The sequence below is a fragment of the Arvicanthis niloticus genome, unplaced genomic scaffold (assembly GCF_011762505.2).
Source record: "Arvicanthis niloticus isolate mArvNil1 unplaced genomic scaffold, mArvNil1.pat.X pat_scaffold_400_arrow_ctg1, whole genome shotgun sequence".
Lineage (NCBI taxonomy): Eukaryota > Metazoa > Chordata > Mammalia > Rodentia > Muridae > Arvicanthis > Arvicanthis niloticus.
In genome coordinates this window covers 6,827-30,325 of record NW_023046044.1, presented here as the reverse complement: position 1 = coordinate 30,325, position 23,499 = coordinate 6,827, and the positions used below count along the sequence as shown (strand labels likewise).

The 23,499-nt window shown below is 40.9% G+C and overlaps 1 pseudogene; it reads right to left on the bottom strand.

Moving 5' to 3' along the window:
• Window positions 1-214: 214 nt before the first annotated feature.
• Window positions 215-18,200, bottom strand: LOC117702051 (cancer/testis antigen 55-like; annotated as a pseudogene).
• Between the last annotated feature and the right edge of the window lie 5,299 nt (window positions 18,201-23,499).

Here is a 23,499-nt window from a genome sequence, read left to right as displayed (position 1 = left end):
TTTGAAGTAGACCTGAGTCTGATCTATCATTTCTCTGAATTGACTATTTTGTACACGATCATAGGAAGAAAATCTATAAATAAGCACTATGTTTACCAAATGGAGTGCAGATAGAAAATTAAAATTATCATAGAGAAAAAAACATTGGAATGGCAAAAGAGTCAAAGCTCACAGATGTTTGGATTACGTGCCCATATTATTTTATTACACCATGACCACAGACAGAAGTCTGAAAATGAATGACAAGGTCTGGTTAGTTCACCATTTGCAGTGGGGTCATTGATACTGCTCTCCAAGAATAGCGTGGTTGCATAGTGTCCACAGCAACAATATCCACTATGTCGTATAATCCTGGTATATACCCAGAAGGTATGTGGAGAGAATCGAGGGTAAAAAAAATGGTAGATTCCACCATGCCATTTCTTCCATCAATGCTGGTAACACAGACCTATGATGAGAAACGATGACACTGAGTCTAGGGAAGGATGTAACCCACCTCAGATGGCCCTCCACTCCCCCAGAAACCCAGATCCAATCAGCAGATCCCTCGCCACATCATAACCTCACACTCTACTTCCCTGTCTTTACAACTCATTCTCAGACTATCCTAACCAAGGTCTGACCCGCCTTCATCAGCAAGTTGCCACACCTCAAACCTAGTGCACTCAAAGTTTCTCCACAATTTTCTCACAACCAAGACAATTTTCTTACTGTTGTCCATGGAACAGCCTAACGTCAAAGAAAACACACACTTGAGGAAATAAACACACACACACACATACACACACATGCTCACACACACAAACCCACGGGAAGAGAGAGAGAAACACTATATTATTCTCTGCTTATTTACTTTTCAATCCGTGAACACAAAATCTTGGTCAGGAAAGGGATCAGTAAGGAGGAGAGGCAGCTGCCTACCCATGACAAGACAACATCAAGGTCAATTACCTCTTCCATATTCTGAGAGTTGAGGGGGCTTGCAGAGTGGATATTCATGTTTGAAGTGCCCGGGTTCATGGAATACTCAACCAGCAGCAAATCTCCATTGAATGGCCTGAATCCTAAAACAACCATGGAAGTGAGATTATGTATTAATACAGTCAGGGTCACAGGACATTTCTAGGGCCTTACTCACTGCCATATGCTGACTAACATTTCCTGCACGTAAAGTAATTTTCCAAACACTTAGACCTCTTAAGTATCTTCCTATAGCAAGGAAAGCAGAAAGCTATGTAATCACTGATTCTTTACAATGACGTGTTCCCCAGGCATCGAGAAAGACATGTGATGCAAATATTTTCAAGATAAATCCCTTATAGTTATGTAATGCTGTCATTGATTCGATCTTGAATGTATCCAGGGGCAGTGTCACAAAGACTAGAATCTCAGGACCCAGAAGCTTAGTGGCTGGGTTTCCTAATCCCATGCACAATTCTCAGATGTGTATGAGTTTCTGGTAACTTTGAGGAACCCTATGTGAAAAACCAAAGTTAAAAAGCTACTTGGCAAACAAAATCAACTGAATCAAAACAACCACATGGCCACACGGTGATGGTCATCACAGGGGACAGGAGCTCTAGGCAATATTTAAAATACTACCCTTTTCCCCTGTATTGTACCCTACTTTCAGTTTCAAGGATGCTCAAGCCCAATACTTATATTTCTTGTTCTATGTTTTGAAAGCTGTAAGTCCTACCTCCAGAAAACATGCATAACGGGAAAAACATGTCCTTGCTGATATAGATGTTGTCTTCAGTTACGGAGGTGACACATTTGATACAAAGCCTTCTGCCAAGTTTTGATGGCTCACTGCCCTCAGGAAGATTATTCATAGCTTTCACCTATAAGAGGAGGCAGTGAGTGCAAGTGGAATAAAAATTTCATGCAGGAGATTAAAGAAAACATAAAAGAATAAATACATATTTTTCTAGTAAATATATTTTTGTGATTATGGAAAAATCTATAGTGAATCCCTTGTATGAGAAGATCAAGAAGTAAAAATTATAACTATCATTATGATGTTAAAAAATCAAAAAAACTTTAGGACTCTGCTTCTCTGTTTTCAATTTTACCATGATTTTATAATGATAATAATAGTTATAGTAATAATAATAATGCATCTGATTAATACTGGCAAAGGGATCTTCTGTGGCCTGCTATTGAGACTCTCAATTGGAAAAGCATAACTAAGAATAACTTGACAATAGCCATCAATATATAAATAGTTGAACTGAAGTGAGACTTACATCTGTAAGTCATCCAAAATTTATAGTAGTATTTAAAATTTTGATTTATGTTAAATGTACTTTAGTTGGGGATGAAGAGTTAGCTCAGGGTTTAAGAGCACTTGGTGTTCCTGCAAGGGATCCGGTTTAAATTCACAGCGCCTACTTGGAGGCTCACAACCTCTTCTACCACCAGGTACGCATGCTGATCACAGATATACATACATGTAGGCAAAATACTCATACGCATAAATAAAAAAAATCTAAAAATTAAAGTAAGCAAGAAAGTGTTCTTTAACTGCCATAGAAAAGTGTATAAAACATACTGTCCTGCTGATTCTGCTAGTTGGATGTTGAATAGAAAATAGCTGCTTAGTATATGATAGAAGTTACAGGATTATACAGAACCGTCATTTACATGTTGTTGAAATACTAAGAGAAGAAAAAATATTTAGAAAGCAAAGAAGCATCACTGCATTGAAATATTAGAAAATCAAACCCATTAATCTCAGATAAGTGGAATGTCAACTTTGACCATATAGCAACATTGACTGAATCTTATTTAAAAAATGGGATTTCACCATGTAACTGGGGCTGGCTTGGAACTCTGCAGATCAGGCTGGCCTTGAACTTGTAGAAATTTCTCTGCTTCTGACTCCAGAGTGCTGGAACTAATGCAGTATACCACCATGCTCACCCAATGTAGTGGTTTGAATGGTGACTTCTGTAATGAGCTCAGATATTTGAACACTTGGTCCCCAGTTGGGGGCACTGTTAGGAGAGGTTTAGAAGGTGGGAGTTTGCTGGAAAGAAATGGAAATTTTAGAGATTACAAGCATTTCTAACCCTGCCTCTTTGCTTTGTGATTGTATTTGAAGAAGTGAGCACTCAGCTACCTGTTTCAGTCACCATACCTGCTGCTTTCTCCTATGCCTCACGGCCATGATGGCCTCTTGCTTTTCTAGAACCATAAGCCCAAATAAATGCTCTTCCTGAAGTTGCTCTGATCATGGTATTTTATCACAGCAAGAAAACAGTAAGCAGTACAGTAAGAGACTCTGGATAAACTCAGCCATACCTTGATTGCTTTGAAGATATGATTTCTTGGGTTTTTCTTCCACAAGTGCAAGGACATTTGTCCCTATGTTCAGAGGCATGTTGTCACTGATTAAGTTCATATTAAAGAAGATGGTTTCATTAATCCAGCCATAGTCATTACACAGCGAGGTCACAACTCCCTGAATAGACTTGAATTTGGAGTTATCTACAACACAAGTAAACAAAGGTCACACGGGTTCATGTCAAATGCAAGCACCCACTATAGACAAGTTCGTTTTTGAACACCCTTGTAGATATGAGCACATAGCATCACTCCTCTGACCATAAGACAACAGCCATCACTGCATCCTAAGGTTGTGACTCACGAATGGCACCTCCATGGCATCTATTTCAGCTGTGGCTGACCTGTTCCAGTGGGAACACAAGTGCTATGTTCATCTACCTGCTCAGGAAGCCCCTTTAAACTCCCACTGTTACTAGTATATGCCTGACTCAACAGCAACAGCAAATGCATAGCCATAGCTCTACATTCTCCAACATCCCTTCTGACAAAGCATTAAAAGATATATGCAGATGTAAGGACACGTCGCCAAATTTCCTTTTGCTCTTCATAAGTCTTATGGATAAGTACTGTTTGGGGATCTGCCTCCTGTACCATGCTGGGACAATTGGTCACCTTCCTCTATAGTGCCTTCCTTACAACCCTGCCTCCTGGCTTTAGATACATGTGTTCAGGGAAAACAAGGCTGAATTCACTCTCAAAGTGCGATGTTCCCTTTCTCTGGGGGATAGCCAAAGACATCTTTCAAGGGCAAGATGCGAAGGCAGGGACATTACAGCCCAAAAAGACTTGTGTCACGTGTTCTGTGAGTTGGTCCAAACACCCTCCTGATTTGGCATACCACAGGAGCTTGGGGCACAGTTCAGTACTGGCCTTACTTGGAAACTCAGGAACATCCTCTTGCTCAATGGCCACTCAGGATGGCAGCAGGTCCCTCTCGGCTCTTTGTGCCCCACCGCAACTTAAGGTGGAGGAAAGCCTTTCTGAGGAGTCTCCTTGGGTGGGGATTGAAGGGGGGAAGGGTGGGTGTTCCCAGATTACCTATATGATGTTCTTGCGATGTTTCTTCAGACATGTTCTTCCCATGAAAGCATCCACTGTACAAGGTGGTACAAGTTGTACAATGTTGGGATCGCCACCAACCTGAGCAGTGACCACGGATTTCAGATGACTCAGTACTCTTCCTTTGTCTGACTCTCAAGATGAGAATTTCCCAGCCTCTGTGAGATGATAATGAATGGCTAAATGGAGGTTCTCAGGAGAGCCAGGGACAGGGTACCTCCCTGGCTGCTGCCAGGTTTCCTTATAAAACTCTGTCTGGGGAGATCCCACCCCTTTCCACTGCCTAGCCAATGAGAGACAATGGTATATGTACGTCACTGCTTACGTCATTGGCTATGGACATTTGGTCCCACCCACCCATTGTGAATACACCAACAGGAAGGCCTCTGGAAAAGCTGCTTGCAGTTGCATCCTTGCATACTCAGTGTGCTTTTAAGGGCTCTAGCTGTTTTCTACATTTTCATGAGAGGGTCGAGAGTTTGTTGTAGGAGGTGTGGAAGGAACTCTCATACCTGCTCAGCCCAGTAAAAATCATGCTTGGTTATGGATATGAGCACTAGCCAGGAGGCTGGCTAGTTAAGGCACTTGTTGCCTTTAGTGGAGGCCCGTGTTCGGTTCCCAGCACCCACAAAGTAGCTGACAACTGTGAAAACTTTCAGTTATATTTGTTCCAACACCTTCTCCTGGCCCATCCCACACCAGGAATTCAAGTAGTGGCCACATCTACAAGTAAATACACATCTACAAGCTGGAAATGGTGGCCAATGCTGTCAATACTGTTAATGACAGGTCTCTGGAGACAGGGGCAAGAGGTTTCTGTGCATTTGAGGCTCAGCTCCTCTGCATTCTCACTTCTACGCCAGCCAAAACCTCACAGTGAGACCAAACACAACAAAAAAAACCACAAAAAACTATCTGTACATATGTAATAATTTTAAAAAGCACTAGAAAATTGTTGTTAGAACCCGACATAGTGTGTGGGTCTGTGTGTGTCTGTGTGTTTGTATGTGTGTGAGAGACGGGGGAGAGGCAGAGGGAGAGGGAGAGGGGCAGAGGGAAACATCTGACAGACTTCTCTGTGAAGCAGAAATTGCTGAAGGACTGCCCTATCTTGTTTTTGCAGAGTTCATCAGTTGATTTCGCAGTGTCCTGCTTGTCCACAGGTGTGACAGCATGCTGTTAGTTGTAGAGGCAAGGGCAGCTTTTTGCCCACTGGCAGCTTTGCCACAAACAAGTAAACTTCATGTGCCTGTCGTCTTTTTTGAAGTAGCATGGAGGTGCTGCCAGGAACTGACATGTCTCACTGTCATGAAAAGCCTTATGGTATTGAAACATCTTAAATGCCATGTTCTGTTGATCTCTGAAGTGTTTGACGACCATCTATCTACCTAGAATCTATCTGTATAGACAAATATTACTTGTTTCTAGCTATGTATTTTGCATTTACCTTTGAAAACATCTACTGGAGGCTAAATAAAGTTTATTTCTGTAACTAACTAAACCGGTACCTAACATAACCATAAATTTGATTGACTGACTATACACTTGCATTTCTAAATTATCCTAAACAGTTTTTAGTTGTAGCTTAAAAAGGGACTAGAATTTACATTACATTGATAAACGAGTTGCATACTAGATAAGAGATAAATAGAGATAGAGGAAAGAAAAAGAAAGTGAAAGAGATCCCTTAATCTAACTTCCTTTATATTGTTTTCCCCTGACCAAGACCATTAGCAATTTGTAACCAACCCCCTTTAAAGGACTACAAACATCTATCTCCCACCAAACAATAAAAAACCACCACCACACTTCTGGGGAAAGGACAAAAATGCTTCCTGATCTCTCAGGGCCATGACATCTTTTGGGTACCCTATGAAAATTGGAATATTGGCCAAGTCCTAGGGAAGCTAACTGTATCATTTGCTGTCCAGTCTCTCTCTGTGTGACATGAATGTACAGTGCTTAACTGAATCTTGGCTGGAACAGTCTGTGAGGTTGCAGCATCTCAACTAGGCTTTTTGAAGCTGTTCTGGATGCAGATTTTACTTTATTTTCTACATTGGGACTACTGTCCCCCTCCTCTCTGTCCCCCTGTCACAGAGCCCCTCTGACCACCACCCCTTACCTTCTCCTCTGAGAAGTTGGGCACCCCTGGACATGCCACCACCATATTACATCAACTCTCTGCCAGATTAAGGGCATCCTTTTTCACTGAAGCCAGGCAAGGCAGCCCTGTTGGAGAGCAGATTCCACAGAAAGACAACAGATTTAGGGACATAGGTTTTTGAGGAAACACCAACCAAGCCAGCCTGTGTGCCTGGATCATCCGGGATACTTATCTTGTTTTCATTGGTGTCTGGTCCTCTTGTTCTCAATGCACACAAACTTTTCAAGGCAATATACTTTGTTTGTGTTAACACACGTGTGGCATATATGGTGTGCACAAATCAGCTAAAGATGAATCTTTGCTCATTGTTCAAACAGGTAAAAGGCATCAAACATTATAAGACAATTTAGACTATGTAACCAAACTGTGATATTAATCTACAACCATGCCATATGAAAGGGTTGCATGGAATGATAAGTAATACCGACTCTGTAGCCAAAAAGATTTACTGACTACTGCAGAAACATTCACGTTTCAGCCAGTTTCGGAGATGTTTCCATGTAGAGGGATCAGCACTTATGTCACCCATTTCCTTGTTGTTCTTGGTTTCTTTATCCAGGTCCACAGCCCAAATTTTCAGGTCTGTACTATTGCAGTAAATATTTAATCTCCTCTGAGCTCCTTGCACTTCTTGCCATCTGCCAGAATTCTCTGGATTCTAGAATAAACACACACACACACACACACACACACACACACACACACACACACACACTTATATTTTGATATGCCCTGACTAGCTCAATGGGTGGATGATTCTACACCTCCCCATGGCTCGCACACACTGTCCTCCAGTATTTCTGAGTTAACATTTTGAAATCTATATTTCATCTCTGGTGCCCTGTGTCCTTCTGGGTATGCCTCTCATGGGAACTCTTTCCCTTTGCATCTATGTTCCTCCATTCTACTCTTCTGCCCCTTCATGGCCTGGTCCACCCTACTCCCTCCTATGGTGGAATTCCTTCATCTCCTCTCCTGGGCCAGGGAATTTAAAAGTTCTGCCTGTCTTCCTGCTCAGACATTGACTGTTGGCAACTTTATTTCCTAATCAGAGCCAACTAGGGGCAGGCAGGCTTCCTTAGCCTATGTGCAGGACACTGCAAACAGGTTTTATGGGTAAGACAATTAGCATGAGAACACAAGATAGTACACTCCCCCATCAAATCAAATCTGTATTAAATCTGAAGGAATCCACAGCTTTGCACTTTCTGTGAAAAAACAAAAGATTAACTTCTCCCCCAGTGCATCACACTTCCTGACTTCCATTCTCAAGATAACACACCCTTAAAATAATTCAGCAGTCCTTTCTAAAATCCAATGCTTTTCAGCAGCTGTGCTGCCTGTCTCATTGACATTTCAAACATTTTAAGTCAATAAAGCATTATGTAATCTATCTCCAGGAGACCTTACATCCCCCTTCGGTTTAGTAAGCATTTCCTTTTAAGTCCTGTTAGATGTCTCCACAATTGCTTGTCCTGTAGGATTGCAAGGTATGTTAGTAATATGGTTTATATTATAATATTTAAAGAACTGTTATAGTTTACTGGATACACGACTTCATAGCATTATCAGATTTTACCTGTAAAGGTATTCCTAAAATAGCCATCACTTGTAATAAACATGAAAATACAAAATCAGCCTTTTCAGAACTCAAGACAGAGCCCATTGGAATCCTGCATAGTGTCAATTGTAGGATGTACATACCTTAGTTTTCTAAATTCTGCAAGACAAAACACATCAGTCTCCCAAATTTCATTTCTTTGGTGACCTTAAGGGTTACTTCTGGCAGGTAATGGAGCTTGATTATATAAAGAACAAGTAGAACATGTTTTTATAATTTCTTTGGCTTCTTGTCAAGTTATAGGAATTTGTATCTAAACTTATACTTTTTACATGATGCCTTAACGAAAAATTAAAGCCTTTAATACATTTAATTCGTTTCCTACTGATAATTGGTCTAGCTCCTCATTTCCTAGTACTGATGTTCCTGGAAAACTTGTATGGGAATATATATATATATATATATATATATATATATATATATATATATTCTTCCCAAACTTGATTAACGAGATGCCCATAAAAATGCAAGAAGCTTATAGAACACCAATTAGAGTAGACCAGAAAAGAATTACGTCCCGTCACATAATAATCAAAACACCAAGTGCACAAAACAAAGAAAGAATATTAAATGCAGTAAGGGAAAAAGGCCAAGTAAGATATAAAGGCGGGCAGTCTGAGGCCTGCAGGTGAGTGCACCCAGGAGTCCACCAGACACATTCTGGGGGATCCATAGAACCCATAGCCAGCTCTAGCACGCCCCTTCCCCCGCTCGCCCCTCCTGCAGTCTGAGGCCTGCGGGTAAGTGCACCCATGAGCCCCCCAGACACATTCTGGGGGATCCATAGAACCCATAGCCAGCGCTAGCACGCCCTGTCCGGCGCTCGCCCCTCCTGCAGTCTGAGGCCTGTGGGTAAGTGCACCCAGGAGTCCCCCAGACACATTCTGGGGGATCCATAGAACCCATAGCCAGCACTAGCACGCTCCTTCTGCTGCTCGCCCCCCCTCCGGTCTGAGGCCTGCAGGGTCTGAGTCCCAGACCAGACCTCTACCAGGTCTGCAGTTGTATGGACCCTGGATTCCACCTGAGACATACTGGAAGGTCCGCTCAACCCAGAGCCACAGAGGAACAACTGAACTCAGAGTGTCAGACAACATACCCTGAGATATCCAAGAGGAGACACTGCACCCAGAACAGCAGACATCTAGCTGGACTGTTACCTTGGAGGCACCATATCCTGAGGCATCCTAGAGATACCACTGTAATCAGGGCAGCTGGAAAAAATCACAGAGACATCTGGACTCCTAGAAGACCAAACAAAAGCGAGACAACTGGAAAGACAGGCTTCAATCAGAGACAGAAGTACAGGTAGCACTAGAATTAACCAGATGGCAAAAGGCAGGCGCAAGAACGCAAGCAACAGAAACCAAAGTTACATGGCATCATCAGAACCCAGTTCCCCCATCAGAGCAAGCCCTGAACACCCCATCACACCAGAAAAGCAGGATTCAGAATTAAAATCACTTCTCATGATGATGATAGAGGACTTTAAGAAAGACATAAATAAAACTCTCAAAGAACAGATAGAAACCCTTAGAGAGGAAACACAGAAATCCCTTAAGGAATTGCAAGAAAATGCAACCAAACGGGAGAAGGAATTAAACAAAACCATGCAGGATCTAAAAATAGAAGTAGAAACAATAAAGAAATCACAAAGGGAGAACACCCTGGAGATAGAAAACTTTAAAAAACTATCAGGAGTCATAGACACAAGTATTACCAATAGAATACAAGAGATGGAAGAGAGAATCTCATGTGCAGAAGATACCATGGAAAACATTGACACAACTGTCAAAGAAAATGCAAAATACAAAAAGCTACTAACCCAAAATATACAAGAAATCCAAGACACAATGAGAAGGCCAAACCTAAGGATAATAGGAATAGATGAGGGGGAAGACTCCCAACTTAAAGGACCAGTAAATATCCTCAACAAAATTATAGAGGAAAACTTCCCTAACCTAAAGAAAGAGCTGTCCATAAATATACAAGAAGCCTACAGAACTCCAAATAGTTTAGACCAGAAAAGACAAACTTCCCGCCACATAATAGTCAAAACATCAAATGTACAAAACAAAGAAAAAATACTAAAAGCAGTAAGGGAAAAAGGCAAAGTAACATATAAAGGCAGACCTATAAGAATTACACCAGACTTCTCACCAGAGACCATAAAAGCCAGAAGATCCTGGACTGATATCATACAGACCCTAAAAGAACATAAATGTCAGCCCAGACTACTATACCCAGCAAAACTGTCAATCATTATTGATGGAGAAACCAAAATATTCCATGACAAATCCAAATTTACACAGTATCTCAACACAAACCCAGCACTTCAAAGGATAATTGGTGGAAAACTCCATCACAAGGAGGGAAACTACAACCTGGAAAAAGCAGGAAAGTAATCTTCCAAAAACCGTAAAAGAAGGTAGCTACACAAACATATCTCCACTGCCAATAACAAAAATAACAGGAAACAACACTCATTTTTCCTTAATATCTCTTAATATCAATGGACTCAATTCTCCAGTAAAAAGACATAGACTATCAGACTGGATACGTAAACAGGACCCAACATTTTGCTGCATTCAGGAAACGCACCTCTGTGGAAAGGACAGACACTACCTCAGAGTAAAAGGTTGGAAAACAATCTTCCAAGCAAATGGTCACAAGAAACAAGCTGGAGTAGCGATTCTAATATCAAATAAAATCAGTTTTCAACCAGAAGTAATCAAAAAAAGATAAAGAAGGACACTTCATATTCATGAAAGGAAAAATGTACCAAGAGGAACTCGCAATTCTCAACATCTATGCCCCAAATGTAAGGGCACCCACATACATAAAAGACACTTTACTAAAACTTAAAGCATACATTGCACCCTACAAAATAATAGTGGGAGATTTCAACACCCTATGCTCAGCTATGGACAGATCATGGAAACAGAAACCAAATCAAGACACAATGAAACTAACAGAAGTTATGAACCAATTGGACCTAACTGACATCTATAAAACATTTCATCCTAAAAAAAAAAGAATATACATTCTTCTCAGCACCTCATGGTACCTTCTCGAAAATAGAGCATATAATTGGTCACAAAACAGGCCTCAACAGATACAAACAGATTGAAATAATCCCCAGCACCTTATCAGACCACTATGGATTAAGACTTGTCTTTGACATGGACAAAAACATCAGAAAACCGACATACACTTGGCAACTGAACAATGCTCTACTCAATGATAACTTGGTCAAGGAAGAAATTAAGAAAGAAATTAAAGACTTTTTAGATTTAAATGAAAATGAGGACACATCATATCAAAACATGTGGGACTCATTGAAAGCAGTACTAAGAGGAAAAATCATAGCTCTAAGTGCTCACAAAAAGAAAGTGGAAAGAGCATACATTAACAAATTGACAGCAAACCTGAAAGCATTAGAACAAAAAGAAGCTAGTATACCCAAGAGGAGTAGACGGCAGGAAATAGTCAAACTCAGGGCTGAAATCAACCAAGTCGAAACAAAAAGAACTATACAAAATATCAACAAAACCAGGAGCTGGTTCTTTGAGAAAATCAACAAGATAGACAAACCCTTAGCCAGACTAACCAAAGGGCGCAGAGACAGCATTCAAATTAATAAAATCAGAACTGAAAAGGGAGACATAACAACAGAAACAGAGGAAATTAAAAAAATTATCAGATCCTACTACAAAGGCCTATACTCAACAAAATTGGAAAATCTGGAGGAAATGGACAATTTTCTAGATAGATACCAGGTACCAAAGTTAAACGAGGAGCAGATAAACCACCTAAACAGTCCCATAACGCCTAAAGAAATAGACACAGTCATTAAAAATCTTCCCACCAAAAAATGTCCGGGGCCAGATGGTTTCAGTGCAGAATTCTTTCAGACCTTCAAGGAAGACCTAATACCAATCCTCTTCAAGTTATTCCATCAAATAGAAACAGAAGGAACACTACCCAATTCATTCTATGAAGCTACCATTACACTCATACCTAAACCACAGAAAGACCCAACAAAGAAAGAAAACTACAGACCAATCTCTCTTATGAATATTGATGCAAAAATACTCAATAAAATTCTCGCAAACCGAATCCAACAACACATCAAAACAATTATCCATCAAGATCAAGTAGGCTTTATCCCAGGAATGCAGGGATGGTTCAATATTCGGAAATCCATCAATGTAATCCACTACATAAATAAACTCAAAGAGAAAAACCACATGGTCATCTCACTAGATGCTGAGAAAGCATTTGACAAAATTCAACATCCCTTCATGTTAAAAGTCTTGGAAAGATCAGGAATACAAGGCCCATATCTAAACATAGTAAAAGCAATATACAGCAAGCCAGTAGCCAACATCAAACTAAATGGAGAGAAACTTGAAGCAATCCCACTAAGATCAGGGACTAGGCAAGGCTGCCCACTCTCACCTTACCTATTCAATATAGTACTGGAAGTCTTAGCTAGAGCAATTAGACAACAAAAGGAAGTCAAAGGGATACAGATAGGAAAGGAAGAAGTCAAAATTTCACTATTTGCAGATGATATGATAGTATACTTAAGTGAACCTAAAACTTCCACCAGAGAACTCCTAAACCTGATAAACAACTTTAGCAATGTGGCTGGATATAAAATCAACTCAAACAAATCAGTAGCCTTCCTCTACTCAAAGGATAAACAGGCAGAGAAAGAAATCAGGGAAATGACACCCTTCACAATAGCCACGAATAAAATAAATTATCTTGGAGTGAATCTAACAAAGCAAGTGAAAGATCTGTATGACAAGAACTTCAAGTGTCTCAAGAAAGAAATTGAAGAACATCTCAGAAGATGGAAAGATCTCCCATGCTCCTGGATTGGCAGGATTAATTTAGTAAAAATGGCTCTCCTGCCAAAAGCAATCTACAGATTCAATGCAATACCCATCAAAATTCCAATCAATTCTTCATAGAGATAGAAAGAGCAATTTACTAATTCATTTGGAATAACAAAAAACCTAGGATAGCGAGAACTATTCTCAACAATAAAAGAACTTCTGGGGGAATCACCATTCCGGACCTCAAACTGTACTACAGAGCAGTAGTGATAAAAACTGCTTGGTATTGGTACAGAGACAGACAGGACGATCAATGGAACAGAATTGAAGACCCAGAAATGAACCCGCATACCTATGGTCACTTGATATTTGACAAGGGAGCTAAATTCATCCAGTGGAAAAAGGACAGCATTTTCAACAAGTGGTGCTGGCTCAACTGGAGGTCAACATGTAGAAGAATGCAAATTAATCCATTCTTATCCCCTTGCACAAAGCTCAACTCCAAGTGGATAAAGGACCTTCACATAAAGCCAGGTACACTGAAAATATTAGAAGAGAAGTTGGGGAAGACCCTCGAATACCTAGGGACAGGGGAAAAGTTCCTGAACAGAACACCAATGGCTTAGGCTCTAAGATCAAGAATCGACAAATGGGACCTCATCAAATTGCAAAGCTTCTGTAAGGCAAAGGACACTGTCAACAAGACAAAACGGCAACCAACAGATTGGGAAAAGATCATTACCAATCCTACATCTGATAGGGGGCTAATATCTAATATTTACAAAGAACTCAAGAAATTAGACGCCAAACAACAAAATAACCCCATTAAAAAATGGGGTACAGAGCTAAACAAAGAATTCTCAACTGAGGAAACTCGAATGGCCGAGAAGCACCTTAAGAAATGCTCAACATCCTTAGTCATCAGGGAAATGCAAATCAAAACAACACTGAGATACCACCTCACACCAGTCAGAATGGCTAAGATCAAAAACTCAGGTGATAGTAGATGCTGGCGAGGATGTGAAGAAAGAGGAACACTCCTGCATTGTTGGTGGGGTTGCAAGCTGGTACAACCACTTTGGAAGTCAGTCTGGCGGTTCCTCAGAAAATTGGACATAGCACTACCTGAGGACCCAGCTATACCACTTCTGGGTATATACCCAGGAAATGCCCCAACAAATAACAAAGACATATGCTCCACTATGTTCATAGCAGCCCTATTTATAATAGCCAGAAGCTGGAAAGAACCCAGATGCCCTTCAACAGAGGAATGGATACAAAAAATGTGGTACATTTACACAATGGAATATTACACAGCTATTAAAAATAATGAATTTGAGAAATTCTTAGGTAAATGGATGGATCTAGAAAATATCATCCTGAGTGAGGTAACCCAATCACAAAAGAACACACAGGTATTTACTCACTGATAAGCAGAGATTAGCCCAAAAGTTTGAAACAACAAAGATTCAACTACCAGATGATACGAAGCTCATGAAGAAGAAAGAACAAGTGAGGATGCCTAGGTCTTTCTTAGAAGGAGTAACTAAATAACCAAGGGAGCAAATATGGAGACACAGTGTGGGTCAGAATCATAAGGGGGGGTTGTAGGGAGACCATTGTGTCTGGGTATTCATTCCATAGGCAGTCACCAAAAATAGACGCTGATAGGGATGTCAGGATGGGAAAGCTGACAGCAGCCTGATAAGGCTGTCTCCTTAGAGGTCTCTCAGAGTCGGACATACCCAGAGACAGATACCCACAGCTATCCATTAATCTGATCAAAGTTCCCAATGGAGGAGTTAGAGAGTAAATTGAAGGAACCGTGAACCATAAGGGCTGGTGGCCCTGTGAGGAGAGCAAGAATACCAACCAGCCAGAGCTCCCCAGGGTCTAAACCACCAGCCCAGGAACACATAGGGAGAGACACATGACTCCAGCTGTATATGTAGGGGAGGATGGCCCTGTTGAGCATAGGTGGGAGACAAGATCATTGGTACCCTGAAGGCTGAGCACTGAGGGGGGGGGATCTGAGGGTGGGGAGGGAGGCTGGGGGTAGGTGGGTAAACACCTTCATATAGGCAGGAGGAGGGGGGATGGGATAAGGGGTTCCTGGGTGGTGGGGGAAATATGGTAAGGGGATAAAATTTGAAATGTAAATATTATATCCAATAAAAGAGGAGAAAAATAGAAAAGTGGTTAGAACCAACATTCTTAATAAAATGTCAGCCCTCTTTAAAAAAAAAAGAAACTATCTTGATACTAAAATTTGTGTTGAGAATTGTATATTGCAGAATGATCAGCCTTGGTGTATCTATCTACTCAACAAGCAAGCTGGGCAGACCTGCTCAAACCTCGGAGGTCCGTGAATTCCATCTGGAGGCAGCGAAGACACAGCATCAGAGGATTGTCAACTTGCTCTTCCCCCCACTCCTCTTCTAATATCTCAATGCCCATAATCAGCTTGAAGAAGCTAATGATGAGTCAGCGCCCCTATTCCCTGGGCATGGGGACTAAGGTGGTAAATGTTGGGTTGTCTCCCTAGGGAAAAGTAGTGGTTTTGTCGGAATAGAGAGGATTAGCTAGGGGTTACATGCATAGCCATAACCTATTAGTAGAAATCTGTATAATTAACATCAAGATGAAGATATAAATTCTTAAATGGCACCAATTTACTTTGTTTACAAATTTTAAGGTTTTCATTGGCATGAGCTTCTTAGTGATATAAGAGTGAGATGAATATTGTTACTCTCATAGGCATTGTACCAGTATAACACACTTAGGAATACAAAGCTTAGACCCAGTCCTTCTTCAACTTTTTAACTGATTTGAGATGGTCAGTCCTGTGAGTTAAGGGACTATAGAAAATTCATGGCTTGGAGTTTATTATAAGGGTGTTCTCTATGTTTTATTTAGAAATAGCTGAGTGGAGTTAACAGGCAACAGTCCAGATTACCTTACATGGATAGCTGGTTTTCAAAACATCAGAAATCCTTAGAATTGACATGACAAACATTTCAGTATTAATGTTCATTTTCATTAGAGACCTGTCTGCTCCGGACAGCTTCCTATGTTAAATTCTAAGAAGAAATTGAACATCCTTGGAGTTACTCCAGTTGTGGTGAGACAGCCACTAGGCAAGAATTGCCACTTTCCTTCTACAGACAAATTACTGTCCAGAAAAGGACACACTTGCAGAATAGTCGACTGATTATATCTGCCTAGACAGAGTAATCAGCCCTTAATAATTCTGCAGCACTAAGGTCTGTCAGATGATTCTAGGCCAGAAGGCAGAAGAACAGATGCTCCAACGTTTTGAAGTAGAGCAAGTGTCCAGGTGTTCAGAGGTCTCTATAAATTGGCTAAGTTTTAGAAGCTATGCTTTGTGCTTCCCACAATTATAGTCAACTCAGTCATTCTGGATTTCTGATGGGGTTGAAAACTTATAGCTATTTACTTTGAGAGAAAAGATCTGAGTGTATGGTCATCAGCTGACATTCATCCTAAAGCCAAGGAAAAAGCCAGGTTCAGAACTAAGTGTTTTAGTTAGGATAGATGACAGAGGTGCTGGTTAGTCAACAAAATGGATGGACTGGGTATTAGGACTATCTTGTACCTCACTGGTACAAATAGGCATAATTATGCTCTAATTGTATTTTGAGAGAAAAGTTTCCTTTTAACAGGAAGGGTGATGTGTAGGAGGAGCTAAGGTGGGAGGAGTACTGAGAGGAAGAAAAGGAGTAAGAAGAGGAGAAGAAGAAGGAGAGGAGAAGCTAGGTGATGAAAGAGAGATAGAGGGGGGAGACAGGGAAGCAGATGTTCATGTATCTCCACCAGTCAAAGATAGTTGATATATCTAGGTTGGGTAGTGGGTTACACCTCTGATTGAACGAATACCAAACTTATAAAGCCTATGATTAACATTTCTTAAAAAAATGTATAAATGCAAAATGAAAAGGGGGCATGGGATAGGGGTTTTCTAAGGGGGGGGGAATGGGGAAACAGGATGGTATCTGAAGTGTAAATGAAAGATCTAATAAAATAAAATTAAAAAAAGAAAGGACAATAAAAAATTAAAGCTAGAAATATAGTTGACGGGTGGGGCGTTTGTCTAGCACACACAAAGGTTTACACAGAAAGTCTTTTAAATTATTCATAATAAATACGTATTGTTTTGGTTTGTAACAAATGTCATATGCATATAAAATACATGTTGGACAACCAGAGTGAATTTGTGTTAATTATATTTAACAATTAATACATGTAGGACCCACACTACATTCTTTATAACTCTCCTACTCTTGCTGAGACCCTTCTTCTTCTTTCTAGCTGGTACCCCTCTTATTTTTATGATTTTCCCCTTTGCTTTGTGTGTGTACATGTAAAGAGTTCATGCAGGTGGTCCTATTGTCCTAGTTGCTATGTTTTTGTGATTCCAAGGCCTCAAGGAATCCAGGCTGGGCTTCAACTGGATATAGAGCTAGTGTAGGGACCACAGACACTACTTTTGAAGTACACTATTGAGCTGACAAAAAAAATATTTGAAAATATTACCCCATATCTTCATGTGTTTCTACAGAAGATGATTTATCCTCATCCTTGTCAAATGCTGGGCTCTTTTCTGTATTGTAAAAAAAGAAATGGAAACATTTGAAATTATGCTATATTAGTAATAGTTAATAAAGTACTATCGATTTGCATTCCCCTGGAAGAATTGATCATATGAGTTTATGAAGCAGCTTTAGAAATGAAATAATTTCTTTACAGGTTTATGAAATAAATACACAATTTGCCAACATTCTATAGGAACACTGTTCAAAGCCTTTTCCTGGGGTAAAATCCTAGCAAGTTATTTTTTCTCAACATACTGGGACTACAGGTCCAAGAGAAACTACCTGCATTGCTAAGACATCTGCTATAAGAAGAAATACTTATAGATAAAATTAGAAATGAAGCATATGAAAACCTTTAGCAAAGTTTTATTCATTTCAGGTAGCTAGGTAAAAGTCTAATGAACTACAGGACACAATCAATGGCCAACACTGAATAAACATGCTTTACCTTCAGAAAGAGCGTTCTCAGTAAAGTTTATATCATCATCTTCTTCATCATCAAAGTCAAAGAGTATTAAGCGCTCCTGCTTTGGTACTGTCATGACTTCTTAAGGTCCCTTCTTCTATTGGTAAACACTCAGATGTCTTCTTAGTTACAGAAGAAAAAGGAGAAAAACTCCAGTTATCTGAATCCAAAGGTTTCACTTAAATAGTAAAAAATGTCAAAAACTCAAGTAGTTATCTTAGCACAATAAAAGATCGATTATTCCCTTTTTTAACATTCATTTTTAAACACTTTCTCTTTATCACAGAATTTTGTATGCATAGTCAATATGGTGGCATATACACCTCATTTCCCTTACCATCTCCTCCATGTATCCACTTAACATGTCCCTCTCTCCCTCCCAACTGTGTTTTAAAAACCTTTAACTTACTTCTTTAAAAAAACTTCTTTGAACCAAAGTTAACAATCTGTCATTTCTCAACTTAAAAAAGGCAAAACCAGGCCAACCTATACTATGTGAGTCCTCCCCCCTTTAAAAAATGATCAAAACGTGTTTGCACTTAACTCCCAGGACATCTGAAGTTTGTTCCTATCTCCCACAGATTCTTTTACAACAAAACATGAGCAATTCTGCATGTGTGTATCTCAGTGTTAATGTAAAATCACAGTGCTATCCAGAAAAATAATCAGCATGACAGGCTGTCCATTCATGACAAAAACAACCCAATGCTCCAGATACAACCACCACCCACCACCACCACCCCACAGAAAGGCCTTATTTATATTGGAGAAACTGGGGATTGGGTGAAGCTGACAATTTCAAACATCTGAAGATTGTAAGTTCAAGGCCAGCCCAAGCAGGTCAGCCTGAGCTACAAAGGCAGATCCCATCCTACAAAAGTAAAACTGACAGAAAAATGCTGAACTTGGTGGTGCAACATCTATAATCTCATAGGTGGGCGATTGAGGACTGGAGGATCAGTGGTTTAGAATCCATCCCAGATGCCTTCTCAATGTCTTGCCACATCTCTTTTTTGTTTTTCATTCACTCTTCCTTCATTCCTGCCATCACCCCCGCCCTGTCTCCAACGTCCATACCGAACGTCCACACCACAGAGACGACAATGAAGAGGGAGGAATCCTCAGTTTGTTTCTAATGGACTCTGGACACCATACAGGACAAGCACCAGGGACCCAACGGCTTCCTCGCCCACACCCCCAGTCCTGCAGGCAGCTCTCTGATCCTGTCCCGAGGCCCCAAGAGTGTGTCCTCCAAGCATTCCCAATCCTCGAAGGCCCAGGCCTGTTCAGTCCTCTGCCATTAGGATGGTACTCCACCTCCATTTTACTCTGAGGCCACGGGAAACGCCAACCAGGATTTTCCTCACATAGTGGCCGCCAGGGCTTGAGATGCCCACCCCACCACACCTTGATTAATTACCGTCCAACCACCCTGACTGTCACTTACGGGGGCCCCTTCACAACCGCACCCTCTCACACTCGGCTCCTCAGAGGTGACAAACCTTTTCCAGCAGTGCGGCCCTGGGTCCTCTGAGGACTCTTTGTGATTTGAGCTGGAGAAAAGCTGTTCCCAACCCAGGGACTGCGCTGATTGGCTGAATGAACCCTGAGCATGGGCACGTGGAGCACAAGGCACTGAGGATAGAAGAGAGCTCGGATTCTCTCAACCTGTATAGTTATGCATAAATACTGAGCATGATATGGGGTGATTTGAGCCTGGTCCTCTCCAAGAGCAACAGGTGCTTTTAACTGCTGAGTTATTTATCCTTTTGTTCCTTACACGTACTAGTCTAACCTCTTAGGACCACGGGCACACATCTGTTCTGTTTAAAACACATGCAGGTCAAACACTCACACACAGAAAATAGGGATTTTGTAAAATTAGATAGTCCCCTATAACTCCTTTCTTCCTATTGTCTTGTCCAGCTTCCTTGTGAGGAATTGTTTGTTGGGATTTCTGGGAAACTGAATTATGAAGCCATTTTCAGTTGGGGAGAGGAAACTTTGCTGCACCAGCATGTAATGGCGTAGGCTTCTTGCCTCAAGTTCAGCAGCATTTTAATATTTAGAAGAGCAGAATTGAACAAAGAGGGGAGTACAATACAAAGAGCATGTATAAATGATGGCAACAGGGCAGGGGTAAAGTTACATACATGACCCAACCTCCTCAGAACCTGTCCTTGAAGATACAGTAACTGTGGCAGGTCAGCTCAAGAAAACTCTGTCAGCACTGGAAAATTTCTTTTGTTATATGTGGCACTTTGGGGCCTTATATCACATTGTCTCCTGTTTGTCAGAATCCTTTATAACCATTCTAAAGGACTCGTCTTATAGTGGTAGAAGAACTGGAGTCTGTTTCGATACTGTTTCTGGTTTGACTTCCACAATCTGCATCCTAACTCCTCCAGAGTCACTTTCTCATCCTGGAAGATGGAGGCCTGGAGACCTATGATGATTGGGTTAAATTAGGGACACCCCATTAGAAAGGAAGATATCAGCAAGTCACTCCAGATTATTATTAGTGTATGTGTGTTGCTTGGATAACCAGCCAAGCAGTTGCTGCCTGGAAATCATACCAATTCATCTGCAATAAAAAAAAAAAAAAAAGTGTGGATAACAGTCAGGAGATGTTGGCAATTTATCCCAAACAGGTGGTGGCTACCACAATGGTGGTAAGAAGGTTTATGGCTGCTCTGAATATGGTGGGGTTACCAGTTGTGGTGATTGCTGATAAACATAATCAAATAGGCTTTGTCTGAACATCCCCTCCTTCTAGAGACTAGATACCTTGGAGTTTGACACATGGACACAAGAGCACTGGATGGCTCGGCACTGGAACCTCAAGGGATCTGAACCTTAAGCCATCTGAGGTGAGAGATCTTCCTCTAGTGGTCTGTGGTCCAAAGAGCAAATAGAAGCTTTGGCATGAGTGAACTCTGGGTGGCAAGGCAGAATGTAAAACAAACTTGGAGCTTGGGGTTCTGAGATTCTGAGTGTAGGGATGGTCACACCCAGAAAGAAGGGTATATGGTAAAAGTTCTGAATCTTGATCCACTGCCTGGAAGATAGGTGGCCTTTTACAGGTTGAACCTCTAAAAGATGAGGACAACAGTGGATTCCTAAAGAGCATGCAATTGACCCGATCATAGGGGTGAAGCACAAGGCTGTACCAGGTACTGATATAAGCAACTGTCAGATAGCCTCAGTCTCCAGTGTAGGCCCCCCTAACACCTCAGATGGCAACCAGGTGTCAGGATTCCTTCTGAAGGCTAGAAAATGATGAAGGAAAGACAGACAACTTCTCAGAAGTACAACAATCTGAAAGAAATTTTCATGGCACCACCTCTGAACCTAACAAAAGTCTGCTCAGTCTTTTTGTTTCAAGTAGACCTGAGTCTGATCTATCATATCTCTGAATTGACTATTTTGTACACGATCATAGGAACGAAAATCTATAAATAAGCACTATATTTTACCAAATGGAGTGCAGATAGAAAATTTAAATTATCATAGAGAAAAAACGTTGGAAAGGCAAAGAGTCATAGCTCACAGATGTTTGGATTACATGCCCATACTTTTTATTACACCATGACCGCAGACAGAAGTCTGAAAATGAATGACAAGTCTGGTTAGTTCACCATTTCCAGTGGGGTCATTGATACTGCTCTCCAAGAACAGTGTGGTTGCATAGTGTCCACAGCACAACACCCACTATGTCGTATATCCTGGTATATACCCAGAAGGTATGTGGAGAGAATCGAGGGTAAAAAAATGGTAGATTCCACCATGCCATTTCTTCCATCAATGCTGGTAACACAGACCTATGATGAGAAACGATGACACTGAGTCTAGGGAAGGATGTAACCCACCTCAGATGGCCCTCCACTCCCCCAGAAACCCAGATCCAATCAGCAGATCCCTCGCCACATCATAACCTCACACTCTACTTCCCTGTCTTATAACTAATTCTCAGGCTGTTCTAACCAGGTCTGACCCCCTTAATCAGCAGTTGCCACACCTCAAACCTAGTGCACTGAAAGTTTCTCCACAATTTTTCTCACAGCCAAGTCAATTTCTTACTGTTGTTCCATGGAACAGCCTAACGTCAAGGAAAACACACTTGAGGAAGTAAGCACACACACCACACACACACACTCACACACACAAACCCATGGGAAAAGAGAGAGAGAGAGAGAGAGAGGAGAGAGAGAGAGAGAGAGAGAGAGAGAGAGAGAGAGAGAGAGAGAAACTATATTATTCTCTGCTTACTTTCTTTCAATCCATGAACACAAAATCTTGTCAGGAAAGGGATCAGTAAGGAGGAGAGGCAGCTGCCTACCCATGGCAAGACAACATCAAGGTCAATTACCTCTTCCATATTCTGAGAGTTGAGGGGGCTCGCAGAGTGGATATTCATGTTTGAAGTGCCCGGTTCATGGAATACTCAACCAGCAGCAAATCTCCATTGAATGGTCTGAATCCTAAAACAACCATTGAGTGAGATTATGTATTAATACAGTCATGTATTATGTATTAACACAGGACATTTCTAGGGCCTTACTCATGCCATATGCTGACTAACATTTCCTGCACGTAAAGTAATTTTCCAAACACTTAGACCTCTTAAGTATCTTCCTATAGCAAGGAAAGCAGAAAGCTATGTATTCACTGATTCTTTACACTGATGTGTTCCCCAGGCATTGAGAAACACATGTGATGCAAATATATTCAAGATAAATCCCTATAGTTATGTAATGCTGTCATTGATTCGATCTTGAATGTATCCTGGGGCAGTGTCACAAAGACTAGAATCTCAGGACCCAGAACTTAGTGGCTGGGTTCCCTAATCCCATGCACAATTCTCAGATGTGTATGAGTTTCTGGTAACTTTGAGGAACCCTATGTGAAAAACCAAGTTAAAAAGCTACTTGGCAAACAAAATCAACTGAATCAAAACAACCACATGGCCACATGGTGATGGTCATCACAGGGGACAGGAGCTCTAGGCAATATTTAAAATACTACCCTTTCCCCTGTATTGTACCCTACTTTCAGTTTTCAAGGATGCTCAAGCCCAATACTTATATTTCTTGTCTATGTTTTGAAAGCTGTAACTCCTACCTCCGAAAACATGCATAACGGGAAAAACGTGTCCTTGCTGATATAGATGTTGTCTTCAGTTACAGAGGTGACACATTTGATACAAGAGCCTTCTGCCAAGTTTTGATGGCTCACTGCCCTCAGGAAGATTATTTCATAGCTTTCACCTATAAGAGGAGGCAGTGAGTGCAAGTGAATAAAAATTTCATGCAGGAGATTAAAGAAAACATAAAAAATAAATACATACTTTTCTAGTAAATATATTTTTGTGATTA